At 39.5% G+C, this 27,082-nt stretch overlaps 1 long non-coding RNA gene across 2 annotated transcripts; it reads right to left on the minus strand.

Moving 5' to 3' along the window:
* On the minus strand, positions 1 to 25,172 carry LOC105357973 (uncharacterized). Of its 2 annotated transcripts, XR_013658165.1 has the most exons (7): positions 25,094 to 25,172; positions 2,961 to 6,190; positions 1,989 to 2,217; positions 1,701 to 1,860; positions 1,406 to 1,616; positions 1,152 to 1,308; positions 1 to 470 (listed from the first exon to the last, which is right to left on the minus strand). It is a non-coding gene; the product is annotated as an uncharacterized LOC105357973 (long non-coding RNA). The 2 variants fall into 2 exon arrangements; XR_013658164.1 differs by having other exon boundaries at positions 1,406 to 1,860.
* Between the last annotated feature and the right edge of the window lie 1,910 nt (positions 25,173 to 27,082).

A 27,082-nucleotide genomic window follows, 5' to 3' on the forward strand; every position in this document is an offset into this window, starting at 1 on the left:
TAAATGCTTTACACTTTATTTGGGCAGCACCATCATCAGTACAGCATTTGAATTGTGGTAGCAGTATTACACATTTTTTAAAATATTAAATGCATTAAGTACATGAACCGTGGCGTACTAAATGTGGCTGACATGATGGTAAAGAAAACTTCCAGATTTTAAACAACAAACACACTGACATCACTGCTGAGGTACAAGGAAAAAAACAAGATTATGTAACCACGTAAAAAAGTACCTGATAAAAACATTCTCTGAAACTTGCAGCCTACCAAATCCATGAACCAATTTGAGAACCAAATTAAGATAAAAAATAAGAAAAAAGATGGAAGAGAAACCAGTCCGCATACTGTAGATCATAGCAGTGGCCTTAGAACCTGTTCTGGCCCTACATTTGTTGACAACGGCTTTCTTGAGCTTGGCCTCTTCAATTTGTTCCCAACCAGGTAGAGTGGCACATCTTAGGACATCAGCTGTAAGACAAGAACATTAAAATCTGGCATGAGTAAATTGATAATAGACCGCACATAACAAACAAAGATAACACTTCAAACTAGAAGCAAACTGTAGTTTTATAAAAGCAGCTGCATAATGCTACCATAAGATTACATTTCTGTCATCCCTTAAAGCAGCCACACGTCGCTTGAGAGGACATCTGTTTCAGTTAAAAGAATTGAAATGCAGCATACTATGGGCATTAACTATTTAACAAATAACTAAGAAAACTTCATAAAGCCACCCTTTAAATTGTATTTTATATTTCTTTTACTGTGACACAATCTTGCTATTTAAATCAAATTACCCCAAAATAAGGATTTTTCACAGCTAAATTTTAGGTTAGCCAGGGCTGCTCATTCCTGGTCCTTGGGATCTATCACCCTGCCTGTTTTCTAGATCTCCAAGCCCTGCTAGCTGTTGATCAGCTCAACCAGATGTCTCCATATTCTGACTGGATGAACACACCTGGTCCAGGTAATCAGCAGCAAGCAATTCAGGGAGAGCTGGAAAGCAGGCAGGCTGGTAGATCTCAAGGACCAGGGATGAGCAGCCCTGAGTTAGATTAATACAAGATTAATTAGAATAATTAACTGCAGGTCATGATTATCTAACCACACCCAAAAATGAATCGCATGACAGCACTCATAAATATGTACCTTTGCAGAAACTCCAGGGTTGAAGCCAGCTCAGTTGGATAATGACTGTTAAAGCAGAAGTAGCTTCTGAACATCAGGCACAGTGCTGCAATGTTGTTGTGTACGATGGAGCGGTCCCAACTGAGCATGAACCTCCTTGGGGAAAAGCAAGACTGTCCTAAAGACAGAACAATGGATAAAGTAAACATGTCACTCATGTACAGTGTACAAAGACAAAACCTTTAGAATAATTTAACATTTGAAACTTTACTTACCACATACAATAACAGTTGGAGTCAACGGCACCTGCTGCAGCTGGACCTCGTCTGCATCTTCTACAAGAACATGGCATCCTCCTCATTAAACTAGCAGAGCAGAAGAAAGAGCATCTCTTTAACATCTCATCTCTTCTGAGCAGCCACTCTGCTCTCCCTGCATCATCTGCAGCCTTTTAGAGTTTGGAAAAACGTCTTGCTTTCATCATTTCTGCAACAAGAGTGCAAACCATTTCTTTCCTTAGTCTTGGGCCAGGTCTCTTTCCCCTCTGCACAAATTCCTCAGAAAACTTACTCCATGGAATTTCAAAGCTGTCCTCCCAGTCAATGTACGTACAGTCCTTGGCTTCTGGAAGATGTGGATGACGAACTCCTCGGTGACTATAACAAAAGTGACGATGATTGTGTTGGTGAGGTCTCAACAGATGATGATGTGCTGTTCTCTGGCGTTTGGTCTGCAACAAAAAACAAACAAACAGTATAAGTGTATTAAGTTTACACTGTACTGTCAGTGTGTTACCCATTCATATTCATATCCACTTCCGTGCATTACAAAAACTCATTTGTAATGTTTGAGACTCACATTTAAATTTCCAGAAAGCAAGACGTTTCCGGGCTTGAAGAGGTCTCAAAGCTGGCAGCAAGTCAGCCTCTTCTATGAATCGTAGATCGTCATACAACTCCATTTATTCCAATGGACTGCAAGTGTTCTTCCAGGATGTCTTTTGTGGCTCTGGTAGGACCTCCATAATGGCAGTGTGGAGGAACATGGGTTCTGATTCACTCATTTTCACATGTAGAATTTAGATCACCTTGAATCAGAGAGGGTGAAAAAAAAAACGTGTACACACATTTTATACAGCACAAAGTAAGATCTGGATAGGTTTTTAAATATGATTTATATGATTCACTAAAATCCTCGTACATATCAGTGTTGACATTTGTTGGCTTAGCTACATCTGTGCTCTCTAAACATCTCCACCACTGACAGAGGGCTGAGAACATGTTTCCTTAATATGCATACTTAAATTTTCAGATTATGATTTCTAGACATGTGAGCAGTTAATGATGACTTTACTTTAAACACACGTCCATGACCAGTTTCAAAAGATGACGTCACATGCCAGGCCAAACGTCTGCAAGATGATCTTTTAAACAAGAAAAGGCCTTTAGCTTAAAAATGCATATAGAGTGAAACTGCACATTTTGAAGTTTGCAATAATGGAAATGGTCTGTGGTGTCGTCATACTGTGAATGGGACGAACCCTGCAGACCCTAACTGAAGAGCAAAATGTCTTCCAACAGTTACAGTTACTCACGCGTTTGGAAAAATATCGATGCTCATTCCTGTAAACTCTGCACCGCAAATAACAATTCAATATGTCTATTTTTTATTACAAAATGTACAAGTTATCCTTTTTAAAATTTAATAATTACTTATACAGCCAAAGCCACCGCGAATAGCCCAGACGTCTGCATTACTGGCGGAGCTAGCTTAAAACACCTTTAGCATTCAACTGAGTTAAGAGTTGGAGGACAGAAATCGCAAACTTACCGTTCAAACTTCAAAGATTTTACTTGAATCTTTTCTAGACAAGCAAAAAAAGGGTTGGAGATTCATCCCACGGATTATTAAAACGCAGAAAAAATACGACAAGCGCTCGTCAAAAGTCTATCGTTCTCTGCACTTCTCCCGCTTGCAGATTCCGGCCCGTTGGTGACGTCAACCACTGAGTTTTCCCTCCCACTGTGATCAACCAATCAGAAATCTGTGTCAAGTGAGGCTGTGATACAGTTTAAAATTCAAATCGCGTTACTCCAGGCTTCTGTTTGTTCAATATGATGCAGACTAAGATCAAGAAAAAAGAAAATATTTTCAGCTTGTAAGGCTGCATGATACGACGGAGTTTTAGGGCCACGGTGAGGAAAAAAAATTCTGGCCAACATGACGAGATTAAAGTCGTCGTGTCGACTTTAATCTCGTCATGACGAGAAAAAACTCGACACAAAGTTTCGAGAAAAAACTCGTCCTGTCGAGATAAAAGTCGAAATAAAGTTTCGAGATTAAAGTCGCAATGTTGCGCGACAGCTGTGAAGCTGAGTCTTTCAGGAGTATTCAGTGTTATGGCTAATGTTAGTGAGCTAGTGGCTTTGTATTTAAGAGTTTACGACAGAGTTTTATGGCCACCAAAAAAAAGATTTTATTAGGAGATAAAAACTCGTAAATTTACGGGAAAAAAGTCATAGATTAACAAGGAGAAAACCCCGAAGTTGTCTGTTTATCGGAGCATCGCTTGAAGATGAAATATGTGGAGCCTTTTGTGAAGCTTTATTTCCGGATTATAGGTTTAAAACAAAGAGATTCTGAGTCTTTTGGCGACTCAAAATCAGATTATTTTCTGTGTAGCAGTCTTGCCAGGGTTCGGTGTCAGTAAAGCGGACTTTCATATGTAAAATAAGGAGCTCAGAGACACGTTTGGGTGTAGAGGATCGCTGCAGCCTTTATTCTCCCTTTCATTCACATATCCTGAAGTTCATCTGTCACATTACGTCATGAACCTGTCATCCAAACACCAATGCGGAAGTAAACAGTGATACATACGCCCCCTCCTGCAGATGAAGCGACCCGTTTGATCATTAAAAAACAAAGATGAATGAAAATAGTCTTTTATATTAGCATTACAACGTTGAAAAAGGCAAAAAGTGTTTTTCCTCCAGACGGAAGCATCACACAAAAATAGAGATCTGGTCTTTGGTGGAGGAAGAAAGGATTCAAGCAAACAGCTGCAGGGACACCCGATGACGGCTATCGGGCTGCAGGGATCCTGCAAACCAACCATCAATAAATAAAACTTTAATAACTTGTAAATCAAACAAATGAGCTTCCAGACATCTGGGACGTTATCAATTAACATTCAGCTCACCTGTTCAACAAAGTTTAGTCGGTCTGCTCTGCTGCTGCGCGGCGTTCACCTGCTGCTCTGCGTGCTGCTCACTTCCACAATAATCTCGTAAATTTATGAGTTTTTTTCGCTCGCGCGCAACATTGCGATTTTAATCTCGAAACTTTATTTCGACTTTTATCTCGACAAGACGAGTTTTTTCTCGAAACTTTGTGTCGAGTTTTTTCTCGTCATGACGAGATTAAAGTCGACATGACGACTTTAATCTCGTCATGTTGGCCAGAATTTTTTTTCCTCACCGTGGCCCTAAAACTCCGTCGTAGCATGAAGGGGGATTTTTAAAGACAAAGATAAATTAACTCAAACTGAACCCCATAAATCTGTACCGCCCTAAAGTTGATTTATTTATTTGATTATTTTTATTTATGTATTTTATTTGTTTGTTTCAAATGAACAATCTATTGTTTGTTCACTTTAAGGTGATCCAAATTTGATCCCAAATGTCCTTTATTTAGTTCAGACATCAATGTGTTAAATGTTTTATACCCACCAACATATAAGTGTGCGTATATGCACTTATGCGTGTATGCATGTGTGCCAGTGCATGCGTGTGTTTGTGTTTAACTAAACCTAGCATCATTAACCCAACATACATTCTTCTTCATTTATGTTTATCTAAGCAGTCAAAAGAAAAGTTTATTAAATTGACACTGCAACGTTGTCTTGAAATTTCATGTTTTTTAAAAAGTTTTAAAAATATGTCTTTTGAGGACATGACCGTCTTAATGATTTAACTTTTTTTCTCTTGAAATTGTAATTGAGTTATATAAATGTGTAAGCAATAAACAACTTTTTTAAGTTGAACATAAAATAAGTAAATAAATATTATTTTCTAGAGATGAATTGTAATGGTGTCATCATGAGACTCATTTTAGGGCTTGTACTACTCTCATTTTTCTTTTTGCTGAGACAATTAAAAAAAAGGCTAAAACAAGATCTAAATTATTGAGCAACGAGAGACAGAACCATTGATGTCTTTCACTGAGACATAACTGAGATAGGAATTTGAAGTAAGGATATCAAATTGAGACATACTTGAGCGCAACATAATATGGCTCATTTTTCTCTTAATTGAGATCTGGAGAAAAGACAGTTGTGAGAGAATTTTGAGATCTCAAACAGTGCTCACTGTGAGACTTATTTCTCAGGAGAAATGTTTGAGAAGAATGAGAAAAGCAGTTTAGTCTCAAACAGTTCTCATTTATGTCTAGGAGACGTAAATGTGACAGAAACGAGATCTCATCTTCAGTTTTGCTTTGCTATGGGAGGGAACTGCAAGACACACCTACACTTCCTTTAAGATGTGGCCGCACCAGTCAATGACCCTCTACTTTGGAGCCTGTGTCCTGACATGGATAAAATAAACTATATCTCGTTCCCACAAATGAAAATCTTGTCCCAACAAATGAATATCTTGTTCCCACAAGTTAATATCTCGTTCCCACAAGTTAATATCTTGTTCCCTCAAAATAATTTTCCGTTTCCGCGAATTAATTAATTTGTGCGATTGAAATAATTATTTACTTCATAAGTCAGTCATAAACACGGATTGCTGCTTCGCCTACCGGACTTAGCTCCTAGCTTCATAAACACCAATGTGAACAATGGTTGGATTCACAGCAGATACTTTCACATTTCTGTCTGTGTGTGTCTCATTACATTGCATAAAAGACACGGAGGATGTTTAGAGATCAGATTTATTTATTTTAAAAAGCACCAAAGCATCGGTAATCACATTTTCATGTCTGGGTTCATTCACATCCTGGTAGGCTCTTCGTCCATCCTGCTGCAAAAGCCGCTTTCTGCCCCTACTTCTGTGTCTCTGTGAAAAAAAAAAAAGCATGTGGATCAATCCCCATATGGGTGCATGTGACCAAGGCATAAACAAACCACCCAAAAATTAAGTCATTTTTAACCTAACTTTCTTCATTGTATCAAACTCTGTATTAATAAAGTAGTTCTTCTAGGTCTGATAATATCTTGTCTTTTTTGCTACAAAATCAAAATCTTTTGTAGAATTTGATCTTATGTGTTTTTTTTTTATGATTCATGCTAGTGTTTTGTTGTTTTTGCCTCACTTGCTTTTAAAAAGTTTGACACACCAGGGGTAGGAAGAGGGTATCTCTCAATATAATGTGCAGTTCAAGGCTTCATGTTACAATAAGTAGGTTTGTCATCTCTGACAACTTGACAGACATCAATAGTGTATGTGCCAAAGTTGGTGAGGAATGGATCTAGTCTTGCTTAAACACCAGCATTGTTCTCACTGACATATCCAGATGAGCTGGGTTTAACACTGTCAGAAACAGTTGAAAGCACCTGATCATTAGAAGCACTGTTGTCCCAAACAAGCACCGCAAAGGAAGAAAGAAAAAAAAAAAAAAGGACTTGACATTTACTCAGTCCTTTACACATTTTGTTTAGTGTCTGTAACTCCTGGTTCTCCCACTTTTTCCTGTTCTTTTATTTGGGTGGTTGGGAAGGTGGAATGCATATTTTCATAATGCATATGTCACTTCCTCTGTTCACTTCACTTCCTGTTTTTGCTCATCCATGACCACATTTACATGGCCAAGCAGGAGCCTTGCTTTTAACCCAATCAGAAACTAAATGAGTTTTCACAAATGGAGAAGCAACAGATCTGATTCAATGAGCTTTTTTCTCATGATCTTTGTCAAGTTTTCTTCATTTCTGTGTGTGGTGCCACAGTGATAGAAAATTAGGTTCTAGTAATGGCAAACATGTTAGCAATTTACCGGGAGGGTTAATGACATAATGTTGTGGGTTGTAATGTGTGTTTATTTTTGTCAGTCTGCAGGTTTTTAAATATACTAAAAGTCTAAACTGAATTTCCAAGGAATCACTTTTGGAGTTTAGATGTTATTATTGTTAAAGGAAAACACATTTTTACAAGCACACCAACTAACGGGAAACTGTATTAATACCTTTCTCAAAAAATGTAGCAGCACTTTCTAAATCAGTGTTTTTCAACCTTTTTTGAGCCACGGCACACTTTAACCTTGATAAAAATCCCGCGGCACACCAGCATAAAAACAAAAAAAAAGAGAAACTCATGGTCTGTATTGATCTACAGCCCCTCTGCAATCTCACATGCATTTTTGTGACAATTGTGGCAGAAAAAGCTGGAAGTTGCAGCTGTTTTTTCTAAAAGATGTAATAAAATTAAAGTTAGAAGACTTAAAAAATGTCTGATGTGTGTTCATTGTGGTTTCAAGACATCAAAGGAAGACTCATTGTGCGCTGAGGCGTTGTCACTTTAACGCAATGCATCATGGGAGATGTAGTGCAAACAGCCGCCGAACGCCAGACAGACTTGCGTCTCTGAGCTTCATTGTTGTGTTCACTTTTTCCACAGTCTGATACCGGATCCCGCGTAAAGCTACATCGCTAAAGACGAGCTTTAGCTGGTATTTTTGTTGGAACTGAGCGACTTTATGAGCAGAATCGGAACAAGGAAGTGAAGACTTTAACCATTTCTGATTGGTCAGACTGATGACGTGTGTTTAAGCCTCCAAGAATGATTGGTGGAGACAGTTAAAGGGGCGGGACTTTCTGGCTCCTCTCTCTCTGTGTGGGGTGGGTGGTGCCGGGCCTGGGGTGTCGGCGCCTCCGGGGGTGGGCCCCTGGGCTGGGTGGCCCTGGCCCCTTTGCTGGGGGTGGGCTGGGGGACGGCTGTTTGACCACCGGGGGACAGTCTACCAGCTGTCCCCAACTTACCCCCTTCCTTATATAACCTCATATTAGGGTGAGGGGGTGGGGGGTCTAGCCTGCGATGCGCCTTGGGGGGGGGCTACTTGGGAGTGGCCCCCCTCCTATGGTTGCCGTATGGAGTGGGCCCCCCCTCTTTCGGTTTTATTTGCACCTTAGACATGTAGGGTCCTTGGTAGGGGGGGTGCTTGGACATCACTGCAAGCAAGCAGCAGATGTCCTCCTGGCACCCTACCCGCCAATTTTAACCGCACCTTAGACATTTAGGGCCCCTTGGTGTGGAGGGTGAGGGGACATCACTGTGAGTAATCAGGAGATGTCCCCTTAGTGCCCTACTCGCCAATTTTAACTGCACCCCCCTTAGTACACACACCCCTCCCCCTTCAATATATACATTCAAACATAAACACACACACATGCACACAAACACCCTCTCAAACACCCATACACGCACACACATTTTACAAGGAAGGTGGGACCTGGGTCCATCTGTCCCCTACCCCTTCCCTGGTGGGGGGTGCGGGCCCCTTGGCGATGGCGGCCGTGTCCCTTGGGTGCCGGCTCCCTGGGCCCGGCGGTGCTCTCTCCGCACGGTGGGGGGGTTCATATTACACCTGAGCCGGGGGTGTTCGTGTCCCTGGGGGGTGGGTCCTGGTCCTTGCCCCTGGGCGCTGGGCCCCGCCAAATTTCCAACATGGCCGAGCCTGGTCGGGCCATATTTATAACATCCCTAGTGGGCCGCCCTTTTTTCCCCGGGGTTCCCCCCTCCTGGGCGGGGGCGGCGGGCCCCTGCCTTGCTCCTACCTGGACCAACCGTGGGCCGGGTGGGTGGCTGCCTGGAGTGCGGAGCGGGTCTCCCTTGGGGGGTCCTGGCTCGTACCTGGGGTCGGGGCGGGGGGATGCCCGGAACTCCTGGGTGGTGGTGGGGTGCTCGTCTGGGGCTGTGGGCGTCCCTCTCCGGTGGGGCCCTGCGTTGGGCTCTTCCGGCGCGGCGGGGGGCTGCTTTCCTGGCTGGGCTGGGGCGGCGCTCTCTTTCCCTCTGCGCCTCCCTGCTCTCTGGCTCTGGGGGCCTCGCGGCGGTCCTGCTGGCCCTGGCCTGGGTGGCGGTCTTGGTCGCCCGGGGGGCGGTTGTTCCCTGCCTGTTCCCGTGTGGCGTTGGGGGAATTCCGGCTGCCGCTGCTGCTGCGGCGGGGGTATGGGTGTGGGGGTGGCTGGGCGCTCCTCCTCCTTCTTTTCACATTCCACCATCCATTTTAGAAGAACATAAACACTCACCTGAGCACAGGTGTTAGCTCACCTTTGCACTAATAGTTTGCATGATTGAATGAATGAAAGATTTCACACTAGTTGGTTTAAAGGCATAGGTATGCGTTCGTGAACACTATCTGTTTTGTGTGCATGTTGACATGTGGACATTTCTGCGGCTAGCAGGTGTGTTGATAATATTTTAGTGTGTGTGAACAGGCCCCGCCCTTTTTGTACTACATTTGAACCGTACCGTAACGATAAACAACCAGTAAACCTGTCTGCTCTATGCTGCTTCATGGTCTTACCCCCCTTCCCCTCCTATTATCACCCTCCTACCCCCCCCCTCTCTCTAACGTCCCTCTCTCTTCTTCCCCTCTTTCCTTTTCCGTCCGGTCCAACACCAAAGATTTTCAAACATGATTGAAATTAATAAAGTTTGGCCTCAATTACAAAAGGGGTTTATTCAGACATACCTTTGGTTTGTCTGAAGATGAATAACCCCTCTTGTTAAAATAAAATATGTCCAACACAAGAGGCCCTCAGCTCTCATCTGTTTGCCTAGCTGTTGGACAGGACAAGTTAAAAAAAAAAAAAAAAAAAAAAAAAAAAAAAGGGGCGGGACTTTTCCAAAAACATCTGATGCTATGGCTAAATTGTGGTACCGTCATTCTTATCAAAATGTCTTTAATAGAATCAAATAAACTAAAAGAAAAAAGTATTTTACAATCTTTCATATTCATAACTACCGTAATTTCCGGACTATAAGCCGCTACTTTTTTCCTGCGCTTACAGCCCTGCGGCTTATTCAGTGACGCGGCCAATTTATGGATTTAATCGGCAGCCGCCATGTACGTATTTTCGGACTCAGTGAATAGTTTGAATTTTCTATCTAACACCAAACACAAGTCATTTGTTTTTCAACACACCTCTAAGCAGCCAAACAGGATGGACTTGGCTCTAGGTCTTAGACACTTCAGTCATGGTTCAACAAAACGAAACACGCATGCCCGGCTGCATCCCACAATCCTTTGGTGCCATTAGACCTAACGTGCACGTGATCGCCGCTACAATATGATGAAGCTTTCAAGTTAAAAGCAATCGTTAAAAGCAGCGTGACAAAATCCACCATCACCAACGGGTTTGGAAAAGCCAGTCAGCTGTGTGAAGGAGAGAACAGCGCATGGTCCGGAGTGAATTTACCTCTGAGTCACAGTGACTCGGCTGGCTGCACGTAAATATGTGGGAATAACATCAGCCTTTATTTTGTCGGGACACGACTGGAAACACAAATCAACGTGATCGTTGTTACGGTTTCTAAGGACTGAGCGGAATTTTGCATTGAAAAGCTCACACCGACCCACAGCCGCCGTGTGAGCTGGAGACATGTTCTGCTGCTCGTTCACATAGAGCTGCGGGGCCTATGGCTGTCTGATTGCTCCCACACGTAACAACGCATCCGCCCCTCATCCACAAAACGTTCAGTATTAAGTCCGATTGCTCTGCACAGACACGATTTGCTCCTCCCTGGAGCCGCCCTGGCCAGGGGTGTCGGAGAAAATAGGAAGGGGAGACAAGGAGCACGCGGGGCGAGCGCGGAGCGCAGAGGCGTCCGCAGAGCAACAGTGTTTGTTGTGGAAGGAAACTTCTGACGCACGCGCCGCGCTGAAGTTGAAAAACACTTTTCTAAATGATCTCATTTACTGAGAAAACACTTATCAGGTTCAGCTTTTTGAATTATTTTGATTTTTTTCACATTATGTGGATTTGGATACATAATTTGCATTAAAGGCTCAATTTTACAAGGACACTTCACTGTGTCCTTGTAAAATTGAGCATCTTAAAGCTTTTTTGCAATGGCTGAAGTTCAGCTGAGTTGATGAAACTCCTATTAAAGAGAAGCTTTGAGCTTTTAAGGTGGATTTGAAGGTTGCCAATGGGTGCAAACATATAAATGGCTTTAGAAACATATCCTGGGCATGACTCAGTAGTCTGAGTTAGCAACTTGAAAACTAAAATGATAATAAATTGCATAACAGTACATTTACAGATAATGAAATCATCATTGCCAAGAAACAGCAGTGTTGGTATTTTGTCAGTCTGAATCTTTCAACAGCAATCAGACTTTTCATAAAAATATTAATAAAAATCCAGCAGACCTCAGCTAAGCTTCTTCAATTTTAAGACCAGGAAACCTGCAAACCTTTACCACGGTCATTTCTCTTTTTTTTTATGTTAGATTGCATTTTGTGATCTTTTTTGATTTCATTAATTATGTTGTTAGATTTTTCAGGGGAATGGAATGTAAGGTATTAAACACAAGACAGACCTATAACTAATGGAAGTGCCACTATGTTTAATGAGATCCCTGTTAAACATCTGTCTTCTTAGTCATCCAGAAAGCACAGAATAGAATTAACATTCACATGAAGTCATCTCTTTAGTCACCAGCTAAATATAACCCTTGTGCTATCTTATATGACCCCACCCTTACTTTAACGTGTTCTCCCTACCATGACAAAGGTGGATAAAGGTGGAAAGATTTATTGTAATTCATGGACACCAGTAAAGATCACAAATCATGGAAAAAAAAGGTTCAGATCACTGTCTAGTGGGTCTAGATGACCCAACTCCCAACGTTAAAGTGCCTAGCATAGCACAAGGGTTAAGTTTAGCTGATGGTTGCCTAAAATGTGGGTCTTCCATCCTCTTATCTTCTCTGCCTAAAGGTTTTTGCATCTTTCGTCTGAAAACAGCCACCCGATGAAGTTGGAAATCAAACAGGTATGAACAGAGTCAAACCTAAACTGGATAATTTTAGGTCATAAACTTGTGTAATCTGTAACTTTTTGCTGAAAGAAACCAGCTTTTCAATAAAATTCAGTTTAGATTTTTTTTCAAAATGTCACTTTGAGAGCATTTTAAAAAACACTGACACTTTAAAAACTACTTGAGCGGTTTACAAAACAAGGGATTGTTAATGTTTTGTTATTGTGGAGAAGGTGAACAAGAAGTCTTCCAGTAGAAGAGTCAGAGTTGTGAGTATAAAATGGAAGAATGTAACATGTTCACTGCAGTCCCCTTTTTATTAAATTAAAATGACTCTCTAACTGTTATAAAATCTTCAAATCTGCTTTCCATTTTTATTGTGTGATTTGAAGAAACCTAGTTTCTTTTTTTTAACCAATAAAATGTTAGTTCAAGTGTCAATGTTGTGAATGATTATAGTCTATTAAGATGTCACAACATCTGTTTAATGGGAAAAGACATAGTGGTAGACAATGTCCCAACTTCCTTGAGTTACCATAAAAACACAAAAGAAGAGTAGAAGTAGAATTAAAAATAAATAAATAAGAGGAAATCCCTTAACTTCCTGTTTGAGACACATTTAAAAACGAAAGAAGCTGGAGTCTGGTAAATAAACAGAGTAACCACTAGGTAGCTCTAAAAATATAGTCATTTTCCATTTACCCCAGTGTATATCGAACCATTTTGACAACAAAAAACAAAATACATTTTGTTATCAAGGCTGTGGACAGATTTCATGTCCATAACTTCACTGTGGTTCCATTTTCTTTCAGAATGCAACCGTTCAAGATTGCAAGAAATACGATTTCATTTTTCCCTGACCAAATAAGTATTTTCAGTAGGGCCAAGGTTCAGTGAAACCTCCAACCAAGATAGCGAAGACCCAAAAAAGTGGGATTGAAACTGGCCAAACACAAAGCAATGAGCATGTTTTGGCTTTTTCTTTGAGTCTTGAATATCTGTGTTAAAAACTTTTTAGCGACTTTTGTTTTTTTCCATCCATAAGACTGTCCTGATTTCTCTGTCATTAAAGCTCACTTCACATTCACGCCTGCCCTACAAAAAGAAAAGGTCACTAACTACTTTCACCCCCACAGTCACATGCAGAGACTCCCTACTGTCATATTTCGTCAGTCGACCACTTGAGTGATTATTGAACTCTCAATGGCATAATTGTTAACTTCATTCATAATCAAGATCAATTCATCAATGTGAAGGCTGATCATTAAACCTAGGGAATGAAAAAGTTTTTTTTGTTTTCTTCCAAACTGAATGGAAAGTTATGTATTTTATTTAATCAGTTGCTTTAACAAAAAATAAAATAAAATAAACCACACAAAAGCACTGATGTCATTTAAAATAGTTTTGCACACATTTTCTTTTCTTTTCTTGTTTTTAGAACAAGAAAATTTGTTTTTAGAATGCATGACTATGGGAATAGTAAGGCTTTTTTGGCAGATTTTTGTGGTGTTTGTAAAGATATTTATCTCAGACGGACATGCCTTCCTTCAGTGATTCAGTAAAAGGTATTAACAGCTTTACCAAGACCTTCAGTTTGGCTGACTTCAACATTTACCAAATTACTGAGAGGACACATGTAAGGGTTAATGGCCGATGAAGTGTGCGGTTACTACTTTTTAACGCACGCCGTGGAAGCCTGAACCGTCCTCCGCTTCGCGTCGGACGGTTGCTTCCGCGAAGCGATGCGCCGCATCACGTAACATATAGTACATATATATAACATATAGTCCGCGTCGCGCAGCACCACCGCTGCAGTCAAGATTCGGCGATATATGTAAATGCTGATCGTCCCTTTTGGGTTGAATAAAGCATCAATTCAGAGGGAAAGTTAATTGCTTACCGCTTGTTTTTGCCCAGATGATGAAGCAAAAGGTTGTTTTACAGAAGCCGGCGCAGTGATACAAATCATTTAAGCTAGCCGACCGGAACTTCTTTTTTCACCGTGCGGTTATCAGGTTTTATACCCAGCAGCCAATCAGAATCGAGTATTCACCCGGACCATGGTATAATAATTAGGTATGCACTGTACAGTGATCCCTTGCTATAACGCGGTTTCACGGTTTCGCTACTTCACGGATTTGCATCGTGCATTGTGTTCTGCATCGTGATTGGCTAAAAAGTCACTCCGCTTCTTCTCTACCTGTGCATCAATAAGGTTGCAGTTTAATATGTACATGTACGTAAAACAGCTTACCAAATTTACATTACGTATGTGTAAATTCTCTTGCAATTTCGAGTTTCTCTAAAACCCATAGAAAAAAGAGCGACAACAACTGCCTATCACTATGTTCTTCTCCCGAACAAACACACCTGCACCGCGGGGTTCAAAAGAAGCAAACACTGCAGAGCGGAGTCAGGATGCAGCGGCTCAGTCTGAAGAGCAGTGAAATACACCTGAGTCACTATTTGTCCGACTGTACTTTGTATTTAATTCATAATCATTTTAAATTTTCTCCCATTTAATCCAATTACTCTCGGGTCGCGGTGGGAGGGGCTAATCTCCGCAATTTGAAGCCCTCTGTTCACATCGATGATTCAAATTATTATTTGTCAGTACAGTACAGAAGTTATTTGTTGAAAAAACGTTTCTAAAGTACTTTTATCTGTGCAACAAATGCTTGAGCCTGTAAAATGGTCTGTTCTTTCTTTTCAATTTATAAAAGAGTATTTAATTGTATAATAATAGTTAAAAAAAAAGGTTTCTACTTCACAGATTTTGCCTATCACGGGTTCTTTTTGAAACGTAACCCCCGCGAAAAACAAGGGTTTACTGTATTGTATTTGCATCACTTTGCTATTGCTAACCTTTGCTATTGCTATTTCTGCTTTTTGGCACAAACTGTAAGTGCATTCACAAAAAGTGTAGATGTTATATGTGAGTACATTTATGAATAGTACATTTTAGATATAAAATAATATTTAGATGATGTTTAATGTCATTTTTAGAAAATACCAAAACGTAAACCAAAAACAGACTTATTCCTTCCTTTGTCCTTCTGTAGGTTTTTCTACCTAAAATCCTTGCGGAAAGCAGTTTAAGAGAAAGATAAGATAAGATAAACTTTACTTATCCCACAATGGGGAAATTTTCTTGTCATCGGCAAACAGCAAAGAAAAGAAAAAGTGGCATTCACAGAGAGTAAAGTGATAAGTGATGAAGTGAATTTAAACAAAAACAAATAAGTACAAAAATACACAGCAAAAAACAACAACTGTTAAAGAACGTCAAAACAACAACGACTGCAACAGTTTGTAATAAATAAATGAGTAAAAGAAAGAAAGAAGAAACCCGTGTGTATGTGGAGTGTCACTGTAACACGGTGTTGTACAGTCTAATGGATGTGGGGAGGAATGACCTGCGGTAGCTCCTTCTTGCACTGTGGGTGCAACAGTCTCGTGCTGAAGGAGCTGGTCAGCGCCTCTATAGATCGGTGCAGAGGGTGGGAGGGGTTATCCATGATGGATGTTAGCTTAGCCAACATCATCCTGTCTGTCACCTCCTCGTTAGAGTTTAATGTGCAGCCCAAGATCTGTCCTTCAGTCCAGGACCAGCTCTTTTGTTTTGCTGGTGTTAAGCAGCAGGTAGTTACTTTCACACTAGCCCACAAAGTCAGAGATGACCCTCGTGTACTCCTGATCATCCCCCCCGATACACAGACACCCTACCGTGTTAAACTTTTGAATGAAGACACATTGTAAAGTACCACACAATTATTACTTCTTGTTATACATTTGTTCCATTATTTATGTTACCAAATCTATTTCTTTAAACACTTATATATTGTGGTCTCATATAAAATGTACGGGAAATCCAGGTTATTTAATTCTTGCTATTCTAGATACTGTACATTGCTGTCTTGAGACTTTGTCACCCTTTGATAGAGTTGACTTGGGTCTCTTTCAGTCATTTATAGATGTATTGAGTGATTTTTATGCCATTATTCCAAGCACAGCACTCACTGTTTTAAGCATAAAACTTTAAACATTTTGATATGCTCAAAAAATTATTTAAAAAGCATTTAAATCTCAAAAATATATGTGCAAACAATAATTGTTTGCTCTTGTAACTGATAAATATGTGACATCAAAACAATTTTCACTGTAACCCATGTGCTATCCTGGGCACTTTAACTTTGGGAGTTGGGTCATCTAGACCCCACAAGACAGTGTGCCTAACCTTTTTTCTTCAACAATTTGTGATCTTCACTGGTGTCCATGGATTACATGAAATCCTCTTCACCTTTCTCCACCTTTGTCATGATAGGAATAACATGTCAATGTAAGGGTGGGGTCATACGATAGCACAAGGGCTAGAGAAATTCTCTTTTTTATTCACTCAAAATGTACCACAAAAGCCGGCCAATCACAGACATGGACATATAGGTGAATGCTGATTGGTCAGAAATTCCTCAAGTCAACTGGTAGACTGGATCAGGTTTGTGATTCGAATGTGCTTGGAATAATGGCACAAAAATCAACTATACAGATGTGGCAAAGGCTTACATTTTTACAAGTAATTTATACATCAAATGCACATAGGCCATTTCTGAACTTATAAAAAAGCAAATAGGTTGAGTTTAAAGAGAGAGTTTCATTTGTTTTACAATATCAAAATGCCATATTTTTGATTGGTGTAATTTAAGTATAACAGCATTCGTGCATGCCAACATCCCTCATTGTGTCTGGTGGGCTGCAGAATCCCGATAGAAAAGTGAAAAAGCAGTAAACTGGACATGACAGATAATCACTTTAAAGAGCTGCAGTCCCTGTTAAAAGCCTTTGTTCAGGGAAAAAATACTTTTGGTGCCTTGCCAAAGAACTCTGGTAAAAGCCTAATCTGTCAAACAGCATCACCAGTGGGTGAGATGCAGACAGAGATTGGCCTGTTTTTGCTGCTTGTGTCGCAGCTTGCAGCGCTCATTAGAAAAGCACTGCAGCTCCGGGTCAGCCGAATGATTAATATTTTAATTAGATGCTGACTCTCAAATGGTTCCTGAAAAACAGATTGTAATATATCTCTGTGGTAAAGAAAATGAATAAATGAGGATGTGGGAGAAATATTTATTCAGAGTGCACCATCAGCTGAGATCCAAGTTGACTTTTTCAGACAGGTCAAAATGTTTTTTTTTTCTTGAGATTTATGTGATATTTTTTTGTTAATAGGGCTTGTTTAGAAGTTGAACCTCAAGATATATTTTGAAATGAATGTAATAACAGAATTATGGGAAAAAATGACACTTTTAAGAGGTATTGTTAAGCTACACTCACACAACCCTTGGATACGCATGGTTCAAGTGGCCACTTTCAATGAAAAGTCTTTGGGCCTCCGCATTCAAAACTTTCATGTTTACACGTAGCTTTGTATGTTTCTACAACTGTTTTCAGGCTCTATGTACAAAATGTGTTGCCATTAAATGCACATTGTAAGTTAAACCAGGTTGAACTTTGACCAGTGGGGGACAGGGATTTGGTGGTGACATATGGATGGCTGGAGAAAGATTTTCACGGCTTCAACATTTTGCACTAAACATCTTCCAACTGTAGGTGACGAACACGCGCATGTAAAGAGGAGCTACATATATATAAATATGTGCTTAGTATGCATTCAGGAACCCGCGTTAAGCGGAATGTGCACCACATGCCCCGTTTGTCTGTAGTTTTAGTTGTTCCTTGGGCAAGACCCTTCACGCTAATGCCTATGTAGCCACAAGGGGGCCCAAATCTGGGTCTCCCTGTGCCGGTCCCCAGTCCGGTTAAAATACAGGGTTGTGTCAGCAAGGGCATCCATTGTGTGAATCAGTCAACACTGACTCGCTTTGGTTACCCCTGAAGAGATATGCTGTAAGGTGAGAACACTGAAAACTAGAGGATTGTCCTGAAATAGCTCCCGGGCTGTAGTAGAATTTTAAGTAAGAGTGAACAGCCATTCTTTGCATGTGTATTATCACTGCATTATATTGACTTTACATTTTATTCATGATAGTTGGTAAACTTGTGGTTACTTTTTGTTCAGTCAGCTTTTGGTTATTTCAGTGAACATTGTAGGTCTTTTATTTGGCACCAGTGGTACCAACAAGGTTTTTTCTTATTAGTAAGTCTGACAAAACACAGGCAAAAAATCAAGATGGGTTTGTTTAAGAAGCTTGTTCAATAACACTAACTTAAAGTGACAAAAAAACACTTAAGCCTAGTTTTTAAACTATGTGAATTTAGGATGACTGTAAAAAGGTTGTACCGTGACATTTTCATCTTTTTAGAATTCAATGAAATTTAACAACATTGTTACTGTAAACAATTAAACACTAAAATATCTTAGCTTGTGCTGGAACACTACAGCCTCATTAATAACAACAATGGATTTGATTTATCTGCGCTTTTCCAGCTGCTCAATGCGCCTACAATGTGTCCATTATTCACTCACACTTGGTGTTGACAGAGGCGTGGTTGCCAGTGTGCACCTACAATCCCTCTGACCATCACTGGGACATTCATATGCATTCACACACCAGTGGAGCCACTCTGGTGGCAGGGAGGGTGAAGTGTCTTGCCAAAGGACACAACGACAGTCCAATGATCGAACCGCCAACCCTTTGATCATTAGATGCTCAACCGCCTGCACCACTGCCACCCGTGATTAAATCTAAATATAGCGAAACCAAAGCAAATAATGCCATTTTAAAATATTTGTCTCTCTGTAATGCACATTGTTTATCAGTGTCTTTCACAATTTTATGAAGAATTAAATAAAATATTTGGGGAAAAATATCTAAAAAGTGACAAAAAATCTTTTTAAAATTTTTTATATAAGGAAATGCTGTATGCCCACTTAAGAAGCTAGAAAGAGACTTTGTGAATGGCTGGTTTCTTGCTGAAGCTGTACTTAATGATCAGAAATAGTTTTTCCCTTCTGTACAATAAATTCAATCCACTTTTGCGGAGAAGTGATTTGGGAGCTCTTTCTCAATAAAGTGCCCACTAATTATGGCATCATTCAGACAACAATTATATTCTTTTAAACACAGGGTGCATGTGAATAAGCTTTTACTGATGAACTAGTTGTTATTATGGAAAAAAGGACATGGTTTTTGTCATTAGAATGGACAGTTTTGTTGTGTTGCAAAGTTTTGGTTCCTAAAAGCCAATGCATCAGAACATGAAGAGGAAGATAATGAGATAAAAAGGGGAAGGGGCAGAAAGAGCTTTTACTGGCAGCCTGGCATTTAGACGCGAAAAACAATCAAAAATGAGAATGGCGTGACAGACTGACTGTAAATTAGGATGGAGAAATAAACCTTCACATAGTCCAGACTTCATTAAGTTTTTTTTTTATCTTCAAGAGACCGAAGAAAGAAACAAAAAAAAAAAAGAATGATTTTCAATAAGTGTGCTGCTCGTTCTTTTATACCAAGAAGAGATTAATCAACGTAATGTATTTATGCAATTATGCTAGATCTGATCTGGCTTCAGGGATAATTCAATAGAGATCCTCAGTGATTTACTATGCCATTTTGATTGTACTGCAGGACTGTGGTGAAGTAAATCCAGCCTGAGATAAAGAAATCTGAGCATTTTGGTGTCAATATGAGGCCAAGCAGGTCTGTGTATCAGTCTGGTGAGACATATTGCTAATAAATTAAGAATGCGTCTTTGCACAATTCAAAAAACAAACAAAAAAAAAAAGAAGCAGAAAACACTTCATACAGTCCCCAACTCTCCCAGGACTGCATAGGGTGCGAGTTCACCCCAAGGTCAGGCTGTGTGCCACTCATAGAAACTGTGAAAAGCCCATGAGCTGCATCTCAGACTGTGACTGACAGTTGGCATGTTAAAATTTAAAGCTCACAACACAGTGGAGTTTGAACAAAAAATTGCACAAGTTTGGCTTGTTTGGATGAGCTGCCAGGAGAAAGCCTTTTCCCTCTAAAAAGAACATGACAGCTCAGCTTGGACCTGCAAAGGAGCATCTGTATAAACACAGCACAGAGTGAGCCAGAGGAAGGACTGGTGCTATAGCAAAGCACAACAATCTGTTGTTTTAATGTGACTGAACTGGACGTGTTGTTGACTTGTAGAACCTGAATAGCAGGCTGACTATGGACTCAACTGCATTCCTAATTTGACATCAACCTGTCAAACAAGCTTCTAACAGCGCTGGCTAAGATCAGTGTTGAGACTATAAAAGTAATGCCTTGCAGTAATATACTGCTTTCTACCAAAACTAATACCCTAAACATATTCACCTGCATGGGGTTGATCCGCACAGGTGAATGTGGGTTTTTGGGTTGTCTGGGCCTGTGGAAGCCTGTAGACAGGTGCTGCAGCATCTTATAGGAAGTGCAGGTGTGTCTTGCATTTCCCCTGAGGCTTGTGCGGCCTCTATAAGGGACGTCAAGAAAATGGAACGCACAATTGTTGTGTTGATAAGTGTAATGAAAAGAATTTGTAAGGATAACGGTCATACTGCTTTATGGTGCCTTAACGCCTCACTCCAGCCATTGTTGAGATGCACGCACTGGCTCCTTACTGACAACGTACAAATGCTGCACACATGGGGAGTGCATGTGATAGGCAAGCTCTTTTAAGATGCATGTGTGCCCACACAAACATTTACAGTCAGGCTGCAAGCACAGAGTACGCACTTATTACTTGAACAGGCTCATTGCGCAGTGCACAGGGTTCGGGAGGGTTGAAAAAAGGAAAAATCTGTACAACGCCTGCGTCTCTCTTACTTACTCACTTACCCTTAAGTGGTGTTTAAGTGTTTACCATGACCTGTTACCCACACCATGCCCCTATAAAATAAGGCCCACACTATTATGTCAACATTTTTGAACTGTGTGGACAGCAAGCCTGTGTTGCGCGCCCCAAATAGATTTGCCCATTGTATTCCCCCCTAAAGGCAGTTGTGATTAAGGCAGAAGTAGCACAAGATACTAATTTTAAAAAAGAGATAATGCCTATAATTAAGATATTCAGAAAAGTCCAATAACATACCTCAACTCAACAAAGAAATGCTTAAAAATGAGGTGAAGGATGCGAATCCTAGATAAGCAATAGAATATTGTTTTAATCAATTTGTTTAACTTACAGTTCTTTTGGGGGCTTTCATAATCTTGTGGCTAATTAGGAGACTAGGGTTCAAATCTACATTGGAGATGTGTCAGAGACTAAAAATGGGACTGAAGGTCCTACTGCTTCACACTTGGAACCAGTGATTGGGTTTGGAGGTCATTTTTTCTTTTTGGTTCTTTCTCACACTCTGGTCTTACCTGTTTGTTTTTCTCTTGACCCTCCAAACTTCATCATACATGCCTCTACTCATCTTAAGCTTGGCTAATGCGCCCCCACCACTCTGACACGCTCTTGCACACTTGAATACTCGCGCACACCCACATCCTTATACTTGCACTTACACAGACCATTCAGCTGCGCCAGCTTGTCGGAGGGCGACTGATTGATTACTACCCAGAAGGCTCGGCTTTGTTGATGTCAGAAACAGGACAGGTACCCCAGACCACAGGGAGCACAGGAAAGATTGATGGCTCTGTATTCCCCCCCCCCCCCCCCACCTTCCTCTCCATTGCTTTCATTGTTCATGTTCATCACAAATCATTTATACTTCCACACAACACAAATCTTTATACTTTCTCACAAGTGCACATGTTAACCCCCACTGATGAGTAAAATGTATCTTATGTACATGCAGCAACTTGCATCAGCTTTATCTGTGTTTGTGCAGCAGTTATGAAAATTAGAGTACTTTCAAAGACAAATTACTTTTTTGCTGATATCATAAAAAGAGATAACATTTGTGCCATTTTAATTCATGTTTGTCATTAGAATATAATTCAATATTTTTATTCTGATGTGCAGTTTCAAATTACGGACTTGTTCAGACTAAGATTAGTCGCGTCTCAAGTATTGAAATTAAGACAGCTCTAATCAAAAAATCTAGTAGGATAACTCATGAAGCTCCTTTTTCCCTTCTGATCCCAGGCCTTCAACAGACAGACCTATGGATGAGCTGCATACTAACGTGAAGTCAACACTGATGAGACATGAAGGGCACTCTTCTACTCCGGCAGTGTCCTCATTAACTCATCCATCTATCACATTATCTTTTGCCTGTGTGAAATTTGAAGCTCCTCCTGATACCTCTTCTGATCTCCTGGTATCACTGATTTTAAGACGGACTCGTTTGAGTCCTCCGGACATCTGTACAATTAATTAAAAAATGGAACGTTTATTCAAACACATGGGAGTTTTAGTAGAACGGTTAATGTATGCAGGTGTGTTCCTCTGTAATATCCAGTTTTTGAAATGTTCCTGGAAACCCTGACCAGCAACTCTGAACCATGACTTATTTAATAAGTCAAATGAAACTGAGAGAATGTTGTATGAAGAGAGTAGGAAGATGTTTAAGGACACAATCTATAGTAACAATCCCATGTGTGAACTTTTATGTAAAAAGGTGTTATAATGTAGACTAGAATACAATTCCTTTACTGTCACCACAGACTTTTGTGTATTGTCTTTGGAAAGAAGCTGTTTTAAAATCTGTTTTAGTTAAATGTGTGAAGAAGGGGGCACTTCCATTTTCATTGCAATATTGTATGGGCGAGTACATAGTTTTTGACAAAAATGTTACTTTTGCAAAAGGCATTTTTTCTTTTAGCTACTGTACTTATGAGCACCAAGTGTCCCACTTTTCTCTAAATTTCACATTTTAAGCATTTATGTTATAAAAATTTATCAATTACAAACTTTGCTGTATGGTAACTCTTGGTAAAAATCCACTCATTTTCCAAAGTGGTTAAATGAATTAAATTATTTGACAAACTTTACAGTATTTAGAAAAAAAAGACTTTAAAAAATTACGATTTCCATGAACGAGGGATGGATCTTTCTATACTGTATTAGTAAGAATTGTTAACCAATCACAATTATGTGTATAGATTAATATATTTTTGTGTCAAAACATAAGTGCAAAATAATATTTTATCAGGCTAAAATTCATGATAATTATATAATACTGACAATTACATTGTTGAATTTTGTGTTTTAGGTCTTCTGTTAAGTTTCACTTCAATGTTTTTCTTTTTTCTGTAAAACTCTATTAGTGTGTGACCATTTACAAAAGTCCAGCCGGTTTTCTGATTAAGAATTTTATTTTTTTTATATGTAAATAATTCAAATCATTGTTCCATCTGCAAAAACCCTCGGGAATCTCTCATGCAGTATCCTACAGTTGCATACTGCAAACGAACTGTTGTGTGTTTTTGCAGCTCAGTCCTAACTCTCCATTCATAGATCTGTACAGTCCAGCAGTAGATGTGTCCATGTGCTCAGTGATGTAACAGTATGAGTTTTAGATTTTTGAGCCTTTCCGTTTTCGTTTACTTCTCCATCTTCACTCCTTCTCACTCCTTCCCATTAAGAGCAGCTTTGCAGGGGGCACGGATAATCTGGGGTGGGATCTGCCCTTTACCACCGAAGCCAAATGTAACTCAGAATTTGCAGTAATAAAAGCTGATTTGGGACCACCTGTCGTTCAGCCCCTGCCAGGTTCGTTGCCCACCCTGCAAATTTAATGATCTGGCCAGGGGAGTGACCCATTGACATCTTGACCAGTTGTGCTTTTTTGAACTCATTTCTTCATGCTGTGTATAATCCACATCCTGTAAGCCTGATAGAGGTAAATATACTGTAGAGGCACACCTGGAGGCAGCTGAAACAAGCAGTTGTCAGATAAAGATGCAGGTAAAAAAAAGGATTCCAAAGTGCTTTTAGAGACTAGACTTTACTGCTACTCAAACTACTGCAAATATCTTCTATATTATTGCTACTATTAGCAGTACTGTTTAGTTGTGTTTCTGTTGAGTTGTAAGTTCATGGGTTAAGCAATGAATAGTTCAGGGAGAAGTGAAGGACTTTGATTAGTGTATCCACTGCATCTCCAATTGGTTTTTGTCTACAGTAATTGTAATTTGTTTTGATTCAATTCTATATGTGGAATATCCATTCATAAGTGCAATATTGATCCCATTATACTGTACAGTCTTTGTGTATTATTTTTTATATAGTATTTTTAATATTGTTGGAAAAAATTCATTGTGCACTGCATAATTACAATAGAAGATTCTGATTCTGATGACAAAAAACTAAATACCTCATTTTAGAACAAAATGTGAACAAAATGTAAAAAATAAAAATTGACCAATCTTAATGGGCATAAATCATGCTTTTCTTAAGCTTTTCAGAGTAAGTTATATCCATATATATGATAATATATTACCTTTGGGACACAAATAAATGATTAGTTTTAATAAAACATTAATAATTAATTAATTAATAAAAAATACGCATATCTATGTATATATGTATATCTTTTTTAATTGAAATTTTTTTGCTTTAGCAAAACATAACACTAACTACAAGAACACAGAACACAGAAGTGTTTCAAGTGTCATCTTTTGTGAGTACTGCAGTCACGACTAACATTCTCTCACTTTGAATTTTTTTTTTCAAACTTTAAAAACAAAACTTAAAGTCAACAAGAAATTTACTGTCTGGATTACACTGTACTGGCAGTTCACTATAGAGCTTTATGAATCAAAAATTCCAGACAAGGTTAAAATGGTAAAAAAAAAAAAAAAACTTGAGTAAGCCATGCAAGGTCAAATTTCACAAATTTCTTAACTGCTTTTTTTGTTTTCAAAGGCGACCTGTCTGATCTGCAGGAATGTGAGAGATGAAGGACAAATTACAGTAATTACTGTTCTAAGAAAAAGTTGAATTTAAAATATTTTCTTTTATCTTGCTCTTGTCAAAAACAGTTTATACATATTGGGACTATTCAGGTTTATTCTGCTAACAATGATACTTTGAAAACAGGAAAAATAAGAGTTCATCTTGAAATTACCTCCGTCTCCATGAGCAGTGATGCTGCAGAGCGTGTTTCCATGTGCTTCGTAAACTCCCTGCAGAGTTCAGCTCTGTGTGGAGTAAATCCCCAGACTATCTCCTTAAAATAGATTATGCTGCGCATGATGTCTCAGGCACACACTAACATGCTCATACACACACACAGAGGTTAATGTCTTCTCCAGACCTTGGACTGCTTGCTGTGTTCTGTTCCATATTTTTGACAACCTTGAACATTCCTATCATACTAAATATCTGGCTAACATGTGAATTTTTATTTGGGCAGAAACATCCATTACAATGGGCTAGCTACTTGATTTCCATCAGGATGTTGATCCGTGGACTAAACAGTAATGCTCAGTAAATGTATCTGACTTTTTAGGCTAAATCTAAGATTTGCATTTTAAGATGAGATAACTCTTCCATTGAACAATGAAGTTCCCAAGGTCATTCATTTATCGATCATTATTTTTCATAAATTAAAGCTATCATTGTCTAATAGAGCATTCATCTGTCGGTTTTCCTTAAAGTCCCACTCCAATCATCTTTTGATCTATTGTAAAAGTGTTCCCAGTGGTCTTTTAATTATAACGATGCTGCTTTTAGCCAAAATCATAAAAACTGTTGTTTTCTAAGAAAAACTGTCGTTTTACAAGAAATTTGCCTCTGAGTTGTAGTGGACCGTTGCCACAGAGCAGGAACGCCCCCACCTCCTGTGATCCATCTGTGTACAGCACCACTTGCTTACAGCCCCAATCTAACATAACATGCCGGTGCGACAAAAATAGAGAGCAATATTGGAGCTATCCAGCCAAACAGTTTAAAGCCAGGTACCAGCTCAGACGAGGAAAACAAAGACGTAAACTGATCCATTTGTCAGCAAGTGGATGCATCAGAATGGAGTGGAGTAGAGGATGGCCTCTTGAAAACACAAAAAACACAATATTTGCCAGAGTGTCTTTAAAGGTTTTTTTCTTTTCAATTACAACTTCATGCCGTAACATTTAATATTGTACTTGCACATCTGTTTTTCTCACTAAAATAAACGTTTCTTCTTAATAAAACTAACTGTCTCAGACTCTGATAAAACCCTAAATTAATTGATTTAAGTTTTTTTTTTATTACATAGCAGGTCAGTAGCTACGATCTCAAATACTGTAGCATCTTGGGTTTTGTCCATGACTTTTATAGAGCTGCATTTGATTGGAGCTACTGGGAAAAAAAGGTTTTCTGAATTTTTATTTGTAGTTCTGTAGACAAAGCAACCTGATTCGGACAATGTGTAGCTAGTTTGTGGTTTGCTTTTCCTTTTTTTCCCCCCCAGGACCCCTTACTCTTTTGCTTTGAGGAACATCATTGTTTTGAAGTGAAAGTTTCTTTAAACTATTTTCCCTTTGGTTGAGCCCATAGATTATGGCTCCTTTCCTGACCATAAAGGTTGATCTGTAAGAAGCAAGACATTTTATTAAGAATAATTTCTGTTGCATGTACAGTTAGTTTCAGGTGCAGCTCTCAAGTTGAACTCTCTCCCTGATTGTCAAACATCTATTGCGTATTTGATCAAAAAATGTAAAGCATTCGATTTTTCTATAAGAATGGCAAGAGAAAGAAGCAAAGAGCTATGAACATTTATACAACACAATAGAATACCAATGATTCAGGGTCACCGCAGCGCATGAACTGCCTCCATCTCACCCTCTCCTCTGCATCCTCCTTTATTTCTTCCAGCACTACACCAATGAAGATCCTTGCTCTTCCTCTAGGCCTCTTTACTTGAGAGCTGTCTCTACATCGGCAACATTAAACATTTTGAAAGAGTTCTTAGTTCTGTCAAAAGCAAACACAGTCGACCGAAGTTTAAAACAATTTTTTTTTTTAACAAAAGATTCCAAAAGAGTGTACAGCTCTACTTTATGTTTCATTATAACTTGACGCCACATCCACACAACCGTTTTAGAGGTATTTAGATCTCCCTTTAGCATATTGC

The sequence above is a fragment of the Oryzias latipes genome, chromosome 9 (assembly GCF_053564925.1).
Source record: "Oryzias latipes strain Hd-rR chromosome 9, Olatipes_Hd-rR_3.1".
Taxonomy (NCBI): Eukaryota; Metazoa; Chordata; class Actinopteri; order Beloniformes; family Adrianichthyidae; genus Oryzias; species Oryzias latipes.